Below are 14,835 nucleotides of genomic sequence, written 5' to 3' on the forward strand. Positions count from 1 at the left end.
CTTCAAGAAGGGCAAGAAAGAAAAACTGGAGAACTACAGCTCAGTCAATTTTACCTTGATCCTTATGAAAGTCATGGAGCAGCTAATCCTGAAAGCTATTTCCAAACACATGAAGAATGAGAAGGTGATCAGGAGCAGTAACTATGGATTTAGGAGGGGGTAATCATGCTTAATCAGCCTTTTATGATGGGTTCATGATCTTGGTGGGTAAAGAGAGAACAACTGATGTTATTTATGTTAACTTTTGTAGAGCTTTCAGCACTGTCTCCTGTAATATTCTCACAGTCAAGCTGATGAAGTACAGGCTAGAAAAGTGTACAGCAAAGCGGATTGAAAACTAGCTGAACTGTCAGGCTCAAATGGGTCATGATCAAGGGCACAAAGTCCAACTAGAGGCCAGTCACTAGTGGTCTGCCCCAGGCATTGATATTGGGTCCAATCCTGTTTAGCATCTTTGTTAATGAGTTGGATGGTGGACAGAGAACACCCTCAGCAAGCTCACAGATGATACAAAGCTTGAAGGAGCAGCTGATGCTACCAGATGGTTGTGCTGCCATTCAGAGGAACCCTGAGAGGCTGGAGAAATCAGCAAACAAGAACCTTATGCAGTTCATCAAAATGAAATTAAATGGGGTAAGAATAACCCCATGCACAACAGGAATAAATGCATACTGAAATAACCAGGTTATTAGCTGGAGGCTAGTTGGCTGGAAAGCAGCTTTGCAGAGAAGCATTCCTTAAGCCCCAGTAATTCTATAAATCACAGATCTTAGTTGGAAGAACAACATGCTGAGATGCAAGCAGTTAAGGAGACTTTTGGTGTCTGTCAAAGATAACTTCTTGATAGAAGCACTCAGTGGTCTAAACAAGGATGATGCAGAGTTGGATCTGCTATTCACTAACAAGGAAGTGTTGCTGACTGGGATGAAAGTTTTAATGACAGCTGACACAAATTCTGATGAGGAGGTTGAAAATAAGATGGAGCCAGGTTTTTGATGGCGGGAGTACCACTGAGGATGTATGTACATTTGCTAAAATGAAAGAGATTTAAACTGGCTATAAGTAGAAACTTTTTCACCATGAGGACAGTCACCTAGCAGAACAGGTTGCCCAGAAAACTTATGCAGTCTCCATCTTTGGAGAATTTCAAAACAAAACCAGATTAAGCCCCAGTTAACCCAACCTGACTTCATTTTTCTGAACCTTCTTTGAGCACTAGATTCAACTATATGACCTCCCAAGTTAGCTACCAGACTGAATTTCTGTTTCGGTGTTTATATACGTTTCTATTATTTTGTTAATTAAAAATGACCTTTCAGAAGGGAAGAGTAGAACTACAGAAATTTTTGAAAACTTATTTTTTTTAATTAATAATGTTCATTGCATAAATCTCCCATACTCTGGCCACTGTATTTGACAGATAACTCATTAGTCATTTTTCCCCATATTATGAAGGTGAAATTATGTTGCTATTTATTTCTGTGTGTTCCCAGTCATGCTAATTTATTTAAATAGCTTTAAGTGTATTAAAGAAAACAGTTGCTATCTGTGTTGACCTTGTAGCACGCATCATCTTTTAGATATACAGTTCTGTTATATTTTTAAGGAATCAGTCAAACATTATGCAAATTACCTTGTGTTTCTGATTATTTAGAACACTCTACTCTGAACCTGTTTTCCTGTTTTGCTTCAATTAACGTCTGTTTAAGAGATTACTTCAGCCCTCAGAATTTTGTTCTAGGCTGTACACAATACTTTTCAAACTTTGGAGTGAATTTATCAACCATCAACCCAGTTTCTGAGCTGTTCATTTAAAAAAGCTGATGGTTGGCTGCTGTGTGCGCTATTCTAAATGGTGTTGTGTTGTTTTTTTTTAATTGTTCCTGGTGATACTCACAATTTGAAATGAAGAGCAAACAATATTTATTCTACTGCTAATATTTCAGATTTCTTAAAAAGATCACAAAGTTTATTGAAAGAATGTACTTGAAGGGCTGGATTCTGGCACTCTCCTGTCATGTTGGCATGGTACAGAAGGAATACCAAGAAGTGTGGGAAACTTTGTTGTATAAATGTCCTCAATAAAAGTAGGATTCATTATATTCCAGCCTGAATGTCCATAGCCAGTATTAATAATATAGGGGATTTTTAAAATTTTGTTTATCTGTTTGTTTTGTTCCACATACAGGACATGACATTTAAGATTGAAATAATGAAATTTTAATGAATGTTTTTCACCAGTAGGGTGAAATCCACCAGACAGCACCAAGAGAACCAAGGGAAGCTGCTAGAAAGGGCGGTACCACAGAGAAGACATGAAATAGGAAGGGACAATTATAGTTTGGGAGACTTTCAAGGGTGTGTAGTGGGAAGCAGAAGATGTCTATTTCTTCAGAGAGTGCAGAAAAGGCACAGCACTTGCTCCCACTCTTGAAGATCAGAAACTTCTTTAAAATGTTTTCTTAGCCTGTGAAGACAGCCACACTGCCAGAGATGTGGGGAATAAAGGCGTTCCCTGGCAAAGTGCTGCAGTAAGCTTGGATGTATGGCATTCCCTTGTGTAACATATACTCTTAAACAACTGAAGTGAATTTAAAAGTTTCAGCTCTTTCTAGCTTAAGAGCAAATACTGCTAATTATCTGAGATAGTGATCTAGAAATTCAGCAATGCTTTTCAGTGAGCATGTGCCTCCAAAATATGCCAGTAGAATATTTTACGGTCGTGACCATTTTTGTTGTCTGTGCAGAAAACAAACATGAAAGGGCAGCTTAAGGCACAGTTGGAAGGTCTCTTTAATTACTGCTTTTGGCAGAATTTATTTCCAGAAATGTTATCACAGAATTGGGAATAAAAATGTCTCCTGGCACCACAAGAGCATTTTCAGATATCACTCTCAAATGTGACACTTCTGAATAAGTTGGAGGAAAAATAAAGAGAGAGAGAGAGAGAGAATATTGTGCCCATTGACATCTAACAAAATATTATAACACAAAGAAAAAAAGTTCTGTATCACCAGCACTTACAGTACAGAAACAAACCTTAATCCCTCAAACATCCCTGCTAAACTATTAAGGCACAGTCAAATTGCTTCAGTTTGTGCCAATTCATTATATTTTTTAAATTTCTGCCTAAGGCTTCTCACTGTGGACCTCTTAGCTTTTGTCTCTGCTGTAGATAGAGAAGACTCAAGTCTCTTTCAGACTACAACTAAGTCCAGGCAGGCCTTGTATCATGCAAGATACCAGATAAGGAAAGGCTTGTATAAGAATGTAGAGAAAAGCAAGAATCCAGCACCTGTCAACTACCTCTTAAAATTTATAGCTAAGCTCTCTTTCAGCAGTCTGTGAGACTCCTGTGACAGGTTATGAGGACATCTGAAAACACACTGTGCTCACATCTGCTCTTTGAACTGCTCCGTAGGTACATTAATATACATCCTAAGCACTTTCCTTTCCTCTCTGATCTTAGCATCTCTGGAAATGCTGGAAATGCTTTCTGTTATAAAAGTACATTTCTTCCCAATATGCTTCTCAGTGCTTATCTCGCCATGATTTTTTGATGGGTGGACGTCCCAGATAGTGGTGCCTGACTTGATCCTCTCTTATGCCTGGTATTCTGGCTAAGCTAAGCACATGGGCACTGGATGAGGCAGAGCATACTGCAGGTGAGTGAGGAGGATTTCAGACCTCGAGACAAAAGGTGAAGGTTTGCAGTAGGAGGTGGTGAACCTGGGGCTGGATTCCTGGCTTGGACAAGTGAGACCTGTGATAAAAAAGTGGGAAATGTTGGGAGGATGAATGTGGGGTCCCATTTTAGATAGGTAGGTTCTTACAGCTCCAGAGACTCATACTGGAGCTTTTGCTGCCTCAGGTACAACCTCTAGGCCAATCTATTTCCCCTGCAGATAGGTAGCCAGACCTCAGACCTGGATCAGTGCTTATGTTGACCGAAAACAACATCAGAGAAAAGTACAACCTCTTTACATGTTGTACTATCCAAGTACAGTGTTCTTTTCAAAATTACAGGAAAAGAGGAAAGAAAAAAAAAAAAAAGGAGAAACAAGTTGCCAACAGAGTACTGGCATCAGTGAAATGCTTTATGGAAATGCAGACATGCTACCCACCCATTGCTAAGGTTACCAGCTTACTATCCTGTTGTCTTCACACAGAAGCTGGCAGTAGAAGATGGGTTTTGTGAAAGGGAATAATGCTTTCAGATATTTTTAAATCGTCTCATCATTCTCATTTTTGTTCTTGAAACCTTCTTTATAATTTAAGCTAATTACAAAATAGAGAGTGAAAACCATACAAATCATGGATAAATAAGGGTCCTGAACAGATAAGGGAACTGCATAAATAAGTGTCCATATCCCTCTGTATGGTTTCATAAAAAGCTTTTCTCTGCACCTCTATATGCCAGTAATATTCAAAATAATGTGGGCAGTTATCTTCAGATCAAACGTGGACTGAATTTCTTATAGGTGAAAACACTGTTTTAGCAAATAAATGGAGAGAAAAATAGTCTTTTTATATCTAAAACCGTGAATATTATTCTGTCCTAAAATATACTGCCACAAATACTTTAATTCTTCAAAACAGAATCTAGACTAAGCTTTTCACTAGCTTTATTGGCTCTTAAGATTCATCTTTAAAAATTACGCCAATAAATTTAGTAACCCATTAGATGCAGTTACCATAATTAGATTTTACAACATTTGGAATGCTTTGTCAAAAGACTTTTGAGGATCAAAGACATTTATAAAAGCTCTATTTCAAGTGTAATCCAATCTTATTAATAATGAAAATGATAACAACTGGGAAATGAGAAGGTAGAGAATATAGATGAGCATAAAAGGAAACAGTTCGAGGTCTTTCTCAACATACTTTTCCAGGTTTTAAGTAAGTTAAAAAGTTCTCGTCAATGCCTATGCTTTTGTTAGTTTGAGTTACATTGTGATCCACACAGAATGCAAGCTACATTCTGGTGCCATGAATCATTGATGTTAATTATAAAGTTATATTAGCTCACGTTTTACGTTTTTACCCTCTATACTAGAAAGCAAATAAGACACCTCCTTAGGAGAGTGTGTTACCTGCTGTCTTTGCTAACCCAGGAGACTGACAGTTCTGCAGCAAGAAGTAGCAGCTGCATGACACACTCAGAGAAAAAAAAAAAAAAAAAAAAAAGAGTGAAAGAGTGTATGAAATATTGCAGTTGTATGTAGACGGGGATGCCTTTGCAATTTCAAAAGTATTGCTTGCACCTGACCTTTTAACAATTCTTTTGCTGCATTGGCCATGCTGCAAGTGTAGGGGAAATAGAAGAGTACACTCTTTTATAGTTCTGAATACCAGAAAGACTGACTGTTCCATCGCAGGGCACAGGGAGTGCTTTCCTGGAATTCTCAAAAGAGACTTGCCTGCAGGCATCTAATCTGCACAGAGAAGCAAAGTGATAGAGATAGCAATAATATTTGATAGCACCTTACCACTGACTTGTTCATCTTAGTGATCTGCTTTTCATGATTGTCTCTACTACAGAGCTCTGAAATATTTAACTGCCTTATACGTAAAAGCATCTGACCTGGTGTTAAGTGTCGTAAATGCAATACAAGTTGTAAATAATCATTGTACATCTCAAAATGTAAATATTGGATTGCATCTTGCTTAGCATTTTGGGAAGCAAATGTCATTAATTTTCTATGCAGCTAACCTAAGATATTGCTTTAATTCAGTAATTCACATCAAGACTTCCCAAGGCAGAAAATTCCACACATGAATCTGCAGCGTGTGAGACACTTCCATGTACTTCTGAGCTCAGCAGCCACCACTGTCCCAGAATGCCCCTTCATCTTCTCCTTCTTGAGGATTAATGTAATGCATTTAATTGTTTTCTCCTAGCATACTCATGCAGTCCAATGCCTTTTCTCAGCAAAGTTGGTTATTAGTCCTGGTGGTTTTTGTTTACTTACCACTCAGTGGTATAACTGAGATAGTAGGATAACAGAAACATTTAAACTGGAAGCAATTCTTGGGTCTTCTGATTCAAGCACAGTTCCAAGCAAGACTATTCAAGGCCAGTTCAGGTTCCTCAATGCCTTGAGTTCTGAAGTAAGGGTGCTGATTCCACAACGTCCTTAAGCAACCTCTTCCACTAATTAAAAGTTTTTATGGTGAAGAATTTTTTCATAAATCCATTCAGAATTTTCCTTGTAAGTGCTGCCTCTTGCCTTTCCTCTGTTGTGCTTGTGAGAAGTCATGCTTCCCATTCTCTATAATTCCCCTTTAGGGAATTATAGAGAATTTAATGGATCATTCATGCAGAGAGAAAACAAATAAAGAAAAGGAGACTATTGATAAAAGAAGTAACTGTGAGCATCTTTAGTCCTGATTCCCCAGGTAAGAGTTGTTCTGCTTAGGGAAGAGTTTTTGCTTAGGGAAAAAAATAATAATAATGCAGACAATTTTTAAAATTACATGTTTCTTTCTCTTTTTCATTAATCATTTGTCTCCCTGTACCTTAATCTTTGTGCAGATCTATCAGATCTCTCAGCAAATCTCTCTTCCAGATTCATTGCTGCACTAAGGTCTATCAAATAGGAAGCTGGCAAGATTAATTCTTGTGCTTTGAATTCTGATATTTTCTCAAGGGAAAAAAAAATAATTCAGATTCTTTTTTTTTTTTTTTTCCTTTTTTCTCTTGGATGAGCTGAAAATATAGTCTGATTGCACATGCTAAGACTGAGAATTATGAGCTGAGATTTGGAGATAGCACTACATTGTATCAGCATATCTTCTGCCTGATGAGAGTTCAGAATAAGAAACTAATGTTGAACTGAAAGGAAGTATCTCCTTAGGAAGAGAAAAAAAGGATAAAAGAAGAGAGAGATTAAAAAAAAAAAAAAAAAAAAAAAAAAGCAGAGAGAGAGAAAGGAAGTTCCCTTCAGTTATAATTCAACCTCCTTGGGCTTTTTTTCTCTTCCTTTATCTCGCAGGCTGAGGTATATACTGTTGCCTCCAGATGAGAAGGTGAAGATAGCCTTCAGTGGAATAAAAAGAGGTATTTAATGAACTCTGCTGATGATATCCCTGGTAATAGAACAATGGATTGCAATCAAATGCCTTACTTGCTTTGTATTCACAGGAGTTCCACTTACTAGTAGAAGTTAATGTTCTACTAGTAGAAAATTAGGTTATCCATCCTGAAAGCACTTTCTAAGTGATTGGAAGAGTAAGAAAGGTAGGCAATGTGGCAAAAATGTTTTGCTCTTGCATTGCTTTTGTTGTTGTTTGTTTGTTTTTACAAAGGAGTTATACACAATGCTCAGTTTAGATGCCAAACACTGAAATGCTGTCTCCATGAACTGAAGCACAATGCTACCTCCCCACAAGGTCTTGGAGCTATTCCCCTTCAGTATGCAAAAGGATGGAAAGCGTCATGCGGGAGTGGTATGACAGTGCATATGTTTCTCACTCAAATTACCCACAGCATCATTCCTCCAATGTACAGTGTAACAATTCCATATCACAAGAGGCATTCTACTCCTCAAAGCCTTAAACGAAATGCCCTTTCAAAGTCTGCCACGTAAACAGTATGGTTTATGTATTTCATAAAGGATCTGCTAACTCCCTTCCTATTCATTCTGTTGTGCAGTTGTTCTGCACCGGGAGGGGTGCAGGATTCTTTTTGGATCTCAGTACGAAAGTCACAGCAACAAATGGAGTAACAAAACTGCAATAACAATGACAATAATTATTATTATTATTATTATATTATTATGCAAGAGAAAGAGGAAGAAAAATACAGAGACTGAGTAAATAAAACATCCTTTCAGAAGCTGGGTACCTTGCTTTGTGCAATGTTGGCTGGGCCCCAGATACATAGCCACAGCACCCTTAGCAGATCCCATTTGTAGTGAGGTTCACACTCACACAGTACCATTAACTCCTTTTACCTAATGTAGAAAATAAATCTAGGCATCTTGTTTCAACAGTTCTCCTTCTTGGTGATCACCAGAGCATGGCTAGGTAAATGTATAGGACCTGTATCCTACATATCATATAGGATATATATCCATATAGGTGCATATCCAGAGCCTTCCACTGCATATCCAGAGCCATCTATTTCCCTGTACAGTTATATACTTGGGGTTATGCAGCAATTGCTCATGTGAACTTAGGGATTTCTCGAGTGCAGTCCCCAACATGGCTGTCAGGGCTTGCTCATGGTCACTGACTCCTCAGGCACAGTATCTTCCATAAGACTGCCAGTGCAACAGTATTTCTTTTTTTCTTCCATTGGGGATCTAAGAGAGAAAGGTACAAAAGAAGAGATTGTGATAGGATGACTTTACATCACAGCTGGTGTATCTTTCCGATCTGGAAAGTCTAACGGTGCCTACAGTTCTCAACTTTTATCATTCCTCTGTCAAAAACCACCTGTGAAACGATTGCTGATTTAAATAGAAGATAATGCCAGCTGTTGATATTAGTATTTTCATCATCTTTAGTGACAAACTGATATGCAAGAGATCTACTTATGATGGACTCTGTGAGAGCTATGCATTTTTATGCATAAAACAGAAGAAAGGTGTATAAATGTCATAGAATGGAATGTTATGAGTAAAGCAGAAAATGTTAAGTGCAAATGTTAATATTATCTGGAAAAAAAAAATATATCTACTTTATTCTCTTAAATATTCAATATATTGCACTAGATGTATCTGCATTGCAGATAAAACAGGACAGTATAATGACAGAGGCATTATAACTGCCAGAGTTTGCAGGTATGGTGTGATCAAGGCAGGAGGCCATATGAGACCCACATCAGTCTCCTGGTTGAGGAAATTAAATGCTAATTAGTAAACTTGGTATGCAGCTTTGCCTCTTCTGTGGTTGCGAAAGGATGCTTTGCAAACTACAAGATGAAGTTACCAGGAGGTGAAAATGCATTTATATTGCTCTGTTCTTGGATTCCTTAACTGAGACTGTATAGCCTGACTTACTTTATTATTATTATTATTTATTTGCAAATGTACCAAGTGCTTGCACTTCAAATGAAATCAATAATGCAGCTTCTCAGAACCTGTGAGGGCTTCCTTCCCCTCAGGGGTACTGTGAAGATACAATAGCAATATCTCATGCATGTTTATAATATTGTGATGAGTTCAGACAAAAGCTTGTGTGGGAAATATTTTTTTTTCTTCTGAATGAGTTCTGAATGGTGTATAGTAAACAAGTTCTCATTGAAAAATAAGGGAGGAAAACAAACAAACAAACAAACAAACAAAAAACAGGACACTGAAGAGGCACTTACTTAGATTGTCTCCAGCTGTTCTATACACTGAAAGACATAGGATGACTACAGGAAATATATAATGAATTTCTACGGCTTGCAGTGGACTCAGTCAACTTCAGGGTCTAGAATCTTGATATTTTATCTTCTTAATCCGTGTAGTATTCGTGATTATATGTCTTAATTCCATACACTTCTAGGTAAATATTTCCTGTCTAAACTTCCTCTGATGTGAACTGGGCTTTTGCAATTTTGAAGATGTGTTCTGCTGCCATTAGGAGACAGAAATGCATGAAAAATTTCTCCTCTCACATTGCTGCTGACCTGCAGGCAATCAATATGAACATCTCTCTTGCCCTTTGTTTTTCATGAGGAGGTACTGGTTTCGTATGATCTCAGTAAGAAGTTACTCAGACTCTGAAAGTATTTGTCCTTGGAGATAATACTGTTTAAAAATAAATACATAGAAAGATAAATAAAAAATAGTATACATTACCTTAGTCTCTTCAGATGCTTAGAAGCACAATTTATGTGGCACTCAATGGGCTTCTCTGATCAGGACACTGCATGCTGCAAAGATCCCATACATGGAGAAATTACCCAGCATTCTGGTATTTTGAAATCTTACAGGAATATGAAATAAATATATATATATAGAGAGAGAGATTTTTTTGTTTAGTTTTTGTTGTTATTGTTTGTTTGTTTGTTTTTGTAAATTGAAGTTCATATGAAAACTTCCTTTTGTACTTTTAGATAAAGGCAAGGACAACAGGTAGCATAATTTGTAGTACCAGGCCAGAGCTACCTGCAGGTTCTGCTGTTGCCATCAACCACCTGAATCTATCCAGTAGCCAAGGAATTCGTGGAGCATGGCTCAGGCCTGACAGCCATCCTGGATGTGCAGCACAGAGCAGAAAAACCTGGCCCCACTCAGGTGAACTGTCATGTGATATATCGATATATATCAACTGATATATATTTAAAAAAAAAAAAAAAAAAAAAAAAAGCTTTGTTAAGGCAGAATCCACATAAACCACAGTGAAAAGCAGAAAGCAGTGAAAGATACTTGCGTTAAATCATGCAGAGAAAAAACACCATCCAAATAAATGATGAAATGGGTTGACATTGGTATGTTTGATGTTGCCTAAGATCAAGTTAAATATAACAAAACCTTTACATTAAAAATTTATTGGTAGTTCCAAAAAGTTTTAGGTACTGCGGGTACCGATAGCCCTCAGCATCACTAATCAGCTTCATCTGTAGCCTCCACCCACCCCTTCTGCTCATGGATCCAAGCCCATTTAAACTCAGTCCTGGGTTGTAATCCCATTTAAACTCAGCCCGAGGGTGTCAGGGAAAAGCTAAATATGAAAACCACATTAGGTCTCAAAAATGACTCACCACCATGTCCTTTTGTTTCATAGTGTTCCTTAAAGCAAAACATTCATCCTCAAGAGACGCATTGGTCAGATCAGAACTTCTTACAGTAGTCAAGAAGTTCTAGATTAGAATTTTGAATACCAACAGAGGTCAGGGAGGAAGGTGCTTTTATTTTTGTGACATTTAAGGAGATTTTGAATACTGTGTGAAACTGCACTTTCTGAAACTGGAGAGTTCTTCAAGCATAGAAAAGGATCCAGTGCATGCTTTGATATTATTCAATCACGTTTTTTTTGTTGTTTGTTTGTTTGTTTGTTTGTTTGTTTTGTGCCTCAAACTTTATAGAATCTAATTGGTTAAAATAAGCGGACGGGCATCTCATTTACTTAAATATATATAAGCAGTTATTCTATATATTTTTTACAATTCATAACAGCTGCAAATCTAGTTAACGGGCAGTCTGTCCTTCAGTCTACGTAGGATATGTATTTCTTTCACTCTTTAATAGGTAACTTTGTTCTTATCAGATGGCTCAGATGGTGGACTGTTAAGATTTACTGCTCTTTGCAGAAACCTGGCTGTAATAACAATGGAAAGCAAAACAGACAATTTCCATTGCCTGTACCTGAAATCTTTTCTTCTTTTCTTTATGCAATTAATGTCAATCCTTCCTTATAAAAAATAGATTATTTGGACGGAGGAAGAAAATTATCTAGCTATTCCATTATCCTAATCTTCTGTTTTTAGAAGAAAAAATAACAATAGAAAAAAATCATATTTTTTTCTAAATAAAACAAGGTGGTTTCTATCTGTGCAATCTGTGAAGGCAGCATTCACAGTCATGGGATTCTTTACTGTACATGTTCTTTCTTTCTCTGTACTGCACAATTCTTTACTGAACTGTAATTTCTCAGTTTAGGATGACACATCCTTCTTTTTGAACTAAAAATAGCAGCTGATAATATTTATCTAATGTTTATGTAATATTTATTTACAGTTTCTTCCAACTTTCTTTGGCCAACACCACAAGTAGGGCTGTGAGGTTCTATGTGATGATATTCTACAAAGCACAGACAGAAGTTACTGGATACATTCAGTTCACAGGATCCCATTCAAAGAATTATAGAATACTTTGGGACAGAAGGGACCTAAGAAGGGCATCTAGTCCAGCCTCGTCCTCTAAACAGGACTAGCTTGCAAGTTGTATCAGGCCTGGTCTCATCACTTTTCAGAAAGCTCTTCAGAAAGCTCTCAGGGGTTGCAGAGGGGTAAGTAAGGGGCCACTGTGAGCCAGAATGAAAACCTGTGGTATTGTGTAAAGAACGAAGCACCCAGCTGCCAGTGAGGAAATGCTTTGTGCAGAAAATCACTTTATCTCTCAGTCTGGAACCTCAAGGGAATCTTACAAAACACTATACACAGATGCACCTGGGAATTAAATGTGTAGCACCAGGACATCAAAACCCTTGGATTCAATAGAGACACTTGTTATGGCATGTTATAGCCTCTGTCTCCCCACCTCCAACTTCTCTGTGCTCTACAGAATACAAAAACTCTCTTCCCCTCTTCCCCTTTCCCTCCAGCACTAATATCCTACCTACTCTGAAGAATCCAGATACCTTTCCTTTTGAGGTTAGCCTGACAAGTAGCTGGCTTCAGAATAAGTGTTCAGAATTCACAACCATATCTGAAGTCTGCTGCTCCTAGAGAAGGAAGTGCCTGCTCAAAGCTTATCTATTTTTTCCTTATTATACCACTTACTCTAAGAAGATATTAATACCTACATGTATACACTTTATCTGGATGATATTTTAAGAACATTAGTTTTATAACAAAATGCAATATTTTGGGTTTTTGTTCATTTATTGCTTTTGTCTTTTTGTTTGGCATCCATATGGGAATCAGCTGGGATGTCAGAACTCCAGTTTTGAACAACGCTCTGATATTTTCCAAATGTGCTTATGGTGGGCAGTAGCCCAGTGCAGCAGATGATTTTAGGCACTACTCCCAGGTCATGCCAACTTAGTCTACCCCTGAACTTCTAAAATACTTTCAGCTGCCTTGTGTACATACGTAAAAGTCTGGTTTAAAACTTTGGCCACACAGGAATATTGAGCGAGTACTCAAAAACAGAACCCAGACTCTCAAGTATCCAGAATATTATCCTTCAGTAGAAGAATTCCTTAATTATCTTTCATTCCCATGAAAAATCTGTTGGATAACAAGTGCAGGAATCCTGTTTTTCACAGATAGTGAATTAAAGTGGAAAATAATACCCATTTGATACACTGAAAGGCACAACTATGTCTTTGTGCAGTTCACTTGTTTTATGGCTTACAAGTAACAAGCGAAACATTGTGTTTTCACTTTTGTTAATTTTATTTACATAAAACATTAGGTAAGATTTTTCAGTGAAATTCCGACACAAGAAATGAAAATAAGGAAAAAACATACAGTGGTATTAATATTTTTGATATGCACTTTCTTTATGCATAAAGAAACAGCATGTGGTTTTAATATGAATATTAATGGATCTAATTTAAAAATAAAAGAAATATGGATACCTTAGTTGTATTTATGATGACCAGACAATATGGGAAACCTACGGTACAAGTAATAGATACTTTAATTACTTAAAGTTACCATAAGCCCAAAACTGAATGCCAATGTATAAATATGTATGGGAATTGTTGTGGTAACCTTCCTTTTTTTGAATATATGCAAAGAAACTACGTTAATAAAGAACAAAGCTTTCATTACTCATAAGATATTTAGAAGAACTCTAAGGATTTTATGATGATCCACAAGTAAGAAAACAGGAAAATCAGAGTTACAGTTAAAAGAATTCCAAAAGTATTTCAGGATATAGTTCAAGTACCCACACTTCCTTAGCTGTCCTTTAGTGACTGTTTAGTTATGACAAATGAGCTTTAATTCTTGAGTAATCAAACATTTTTCAGTGGACTAGGGCAGCAGAATCTGGCTTTTCCCATGAGCCTTTTCACAAGTGGGAGCAAGTACTGTTGTAAGAAGGACAAGCCTGCTCACACTACAACATTTGCAGAAAAAGAATAGCTCTGATATATTATATAGCTCTGATAAAAAATTCAAGAAACTCAGCCAACATTTCCTTTTGATGCTTGACATAGACCATGCAAACCATTGTTTTGATGATCCATCCTCCAGCTTCTTCATCAGCACAGAGACAAGTGGAAATGGGATACAGCTCCCTAAAAAATGGACATGTTTTCAAAGGTTTCTCTTCCATTTATATATACACAGAAAAAGAACATATGAGACAAAGAATGATGACCCTATAGGTGCTTTTCAAATAGCTCAGAGGTTGAAAGAAGTTATTGCTCTTCTTGCATACTTTCTTTCAAAATAAATGTGAATGCAACAAACAGCCACAGCCCTATTTCAGGTTACATATTACTGCTACAGGTATCAGCAAGAAACAAAATTATGAGTAGCAGCAAATGAAGTACCTTCCAGATTCATAGAAAACTGGCCAGGCAAACACAAATTTCCTACCATGGACTGAAACAAAATGAACAGTGATTAGGGAAGATAATATCAGTATAGGAGGTATTAGTGCACAAAAAAAAAACTCTCATAATCTTATTTATTCATGTCCATTAAAATTATCATAATATTTAGGGATCGTAGGTTTTAATTTTAACAGTGACGTCAGCAAGTTACACATGTTGCTGTTAAGCATTCAGAAAGGCAGAAATTAAGAACAGAATCAAAGGAATATTCAAAGATCTATCTTCCTCTCTAGACAGAAGTTCAGGAATGGTACAATTAAGAATGATACAAGTGCTGTCTAACACTATTTGCTCAATTAAATGAACTTATTTATTCTACATGTCCATGAAATGAAACAAGAGAATCATCCTGTGCCCAGGTACTTCTCTCACAAGTGAAACCAATATGAAATCTTCATTTTACTGGCACCGAGAAACTAGAGTAGCATTCACCTCTTTCCTTCTTGTTTCACTTATCAGCTTCAAATACCACATATCTTAAACGGGCAAGTTTGTTTGTGAACGACATCTTTTGTTTCTTCTGTAAAAATAATTTTACAGTTAAGTGCACTTTAAGATAATATTTAGACAACTAATAGTGTTGATAACTTTGATAACATAGAAAATTGT

This window comes from Aythya marila (genome assembly GCF_965140915.1).
Source record: "Aythya marila genome assembly, chromosome: 2".
NCBI classification, from domain to species: domain Eukaryota; kingdom Metazoa; phylum Chordata; class Aves; order Anseriformes; family Anatidae; genus Aythya; species Aythya marila.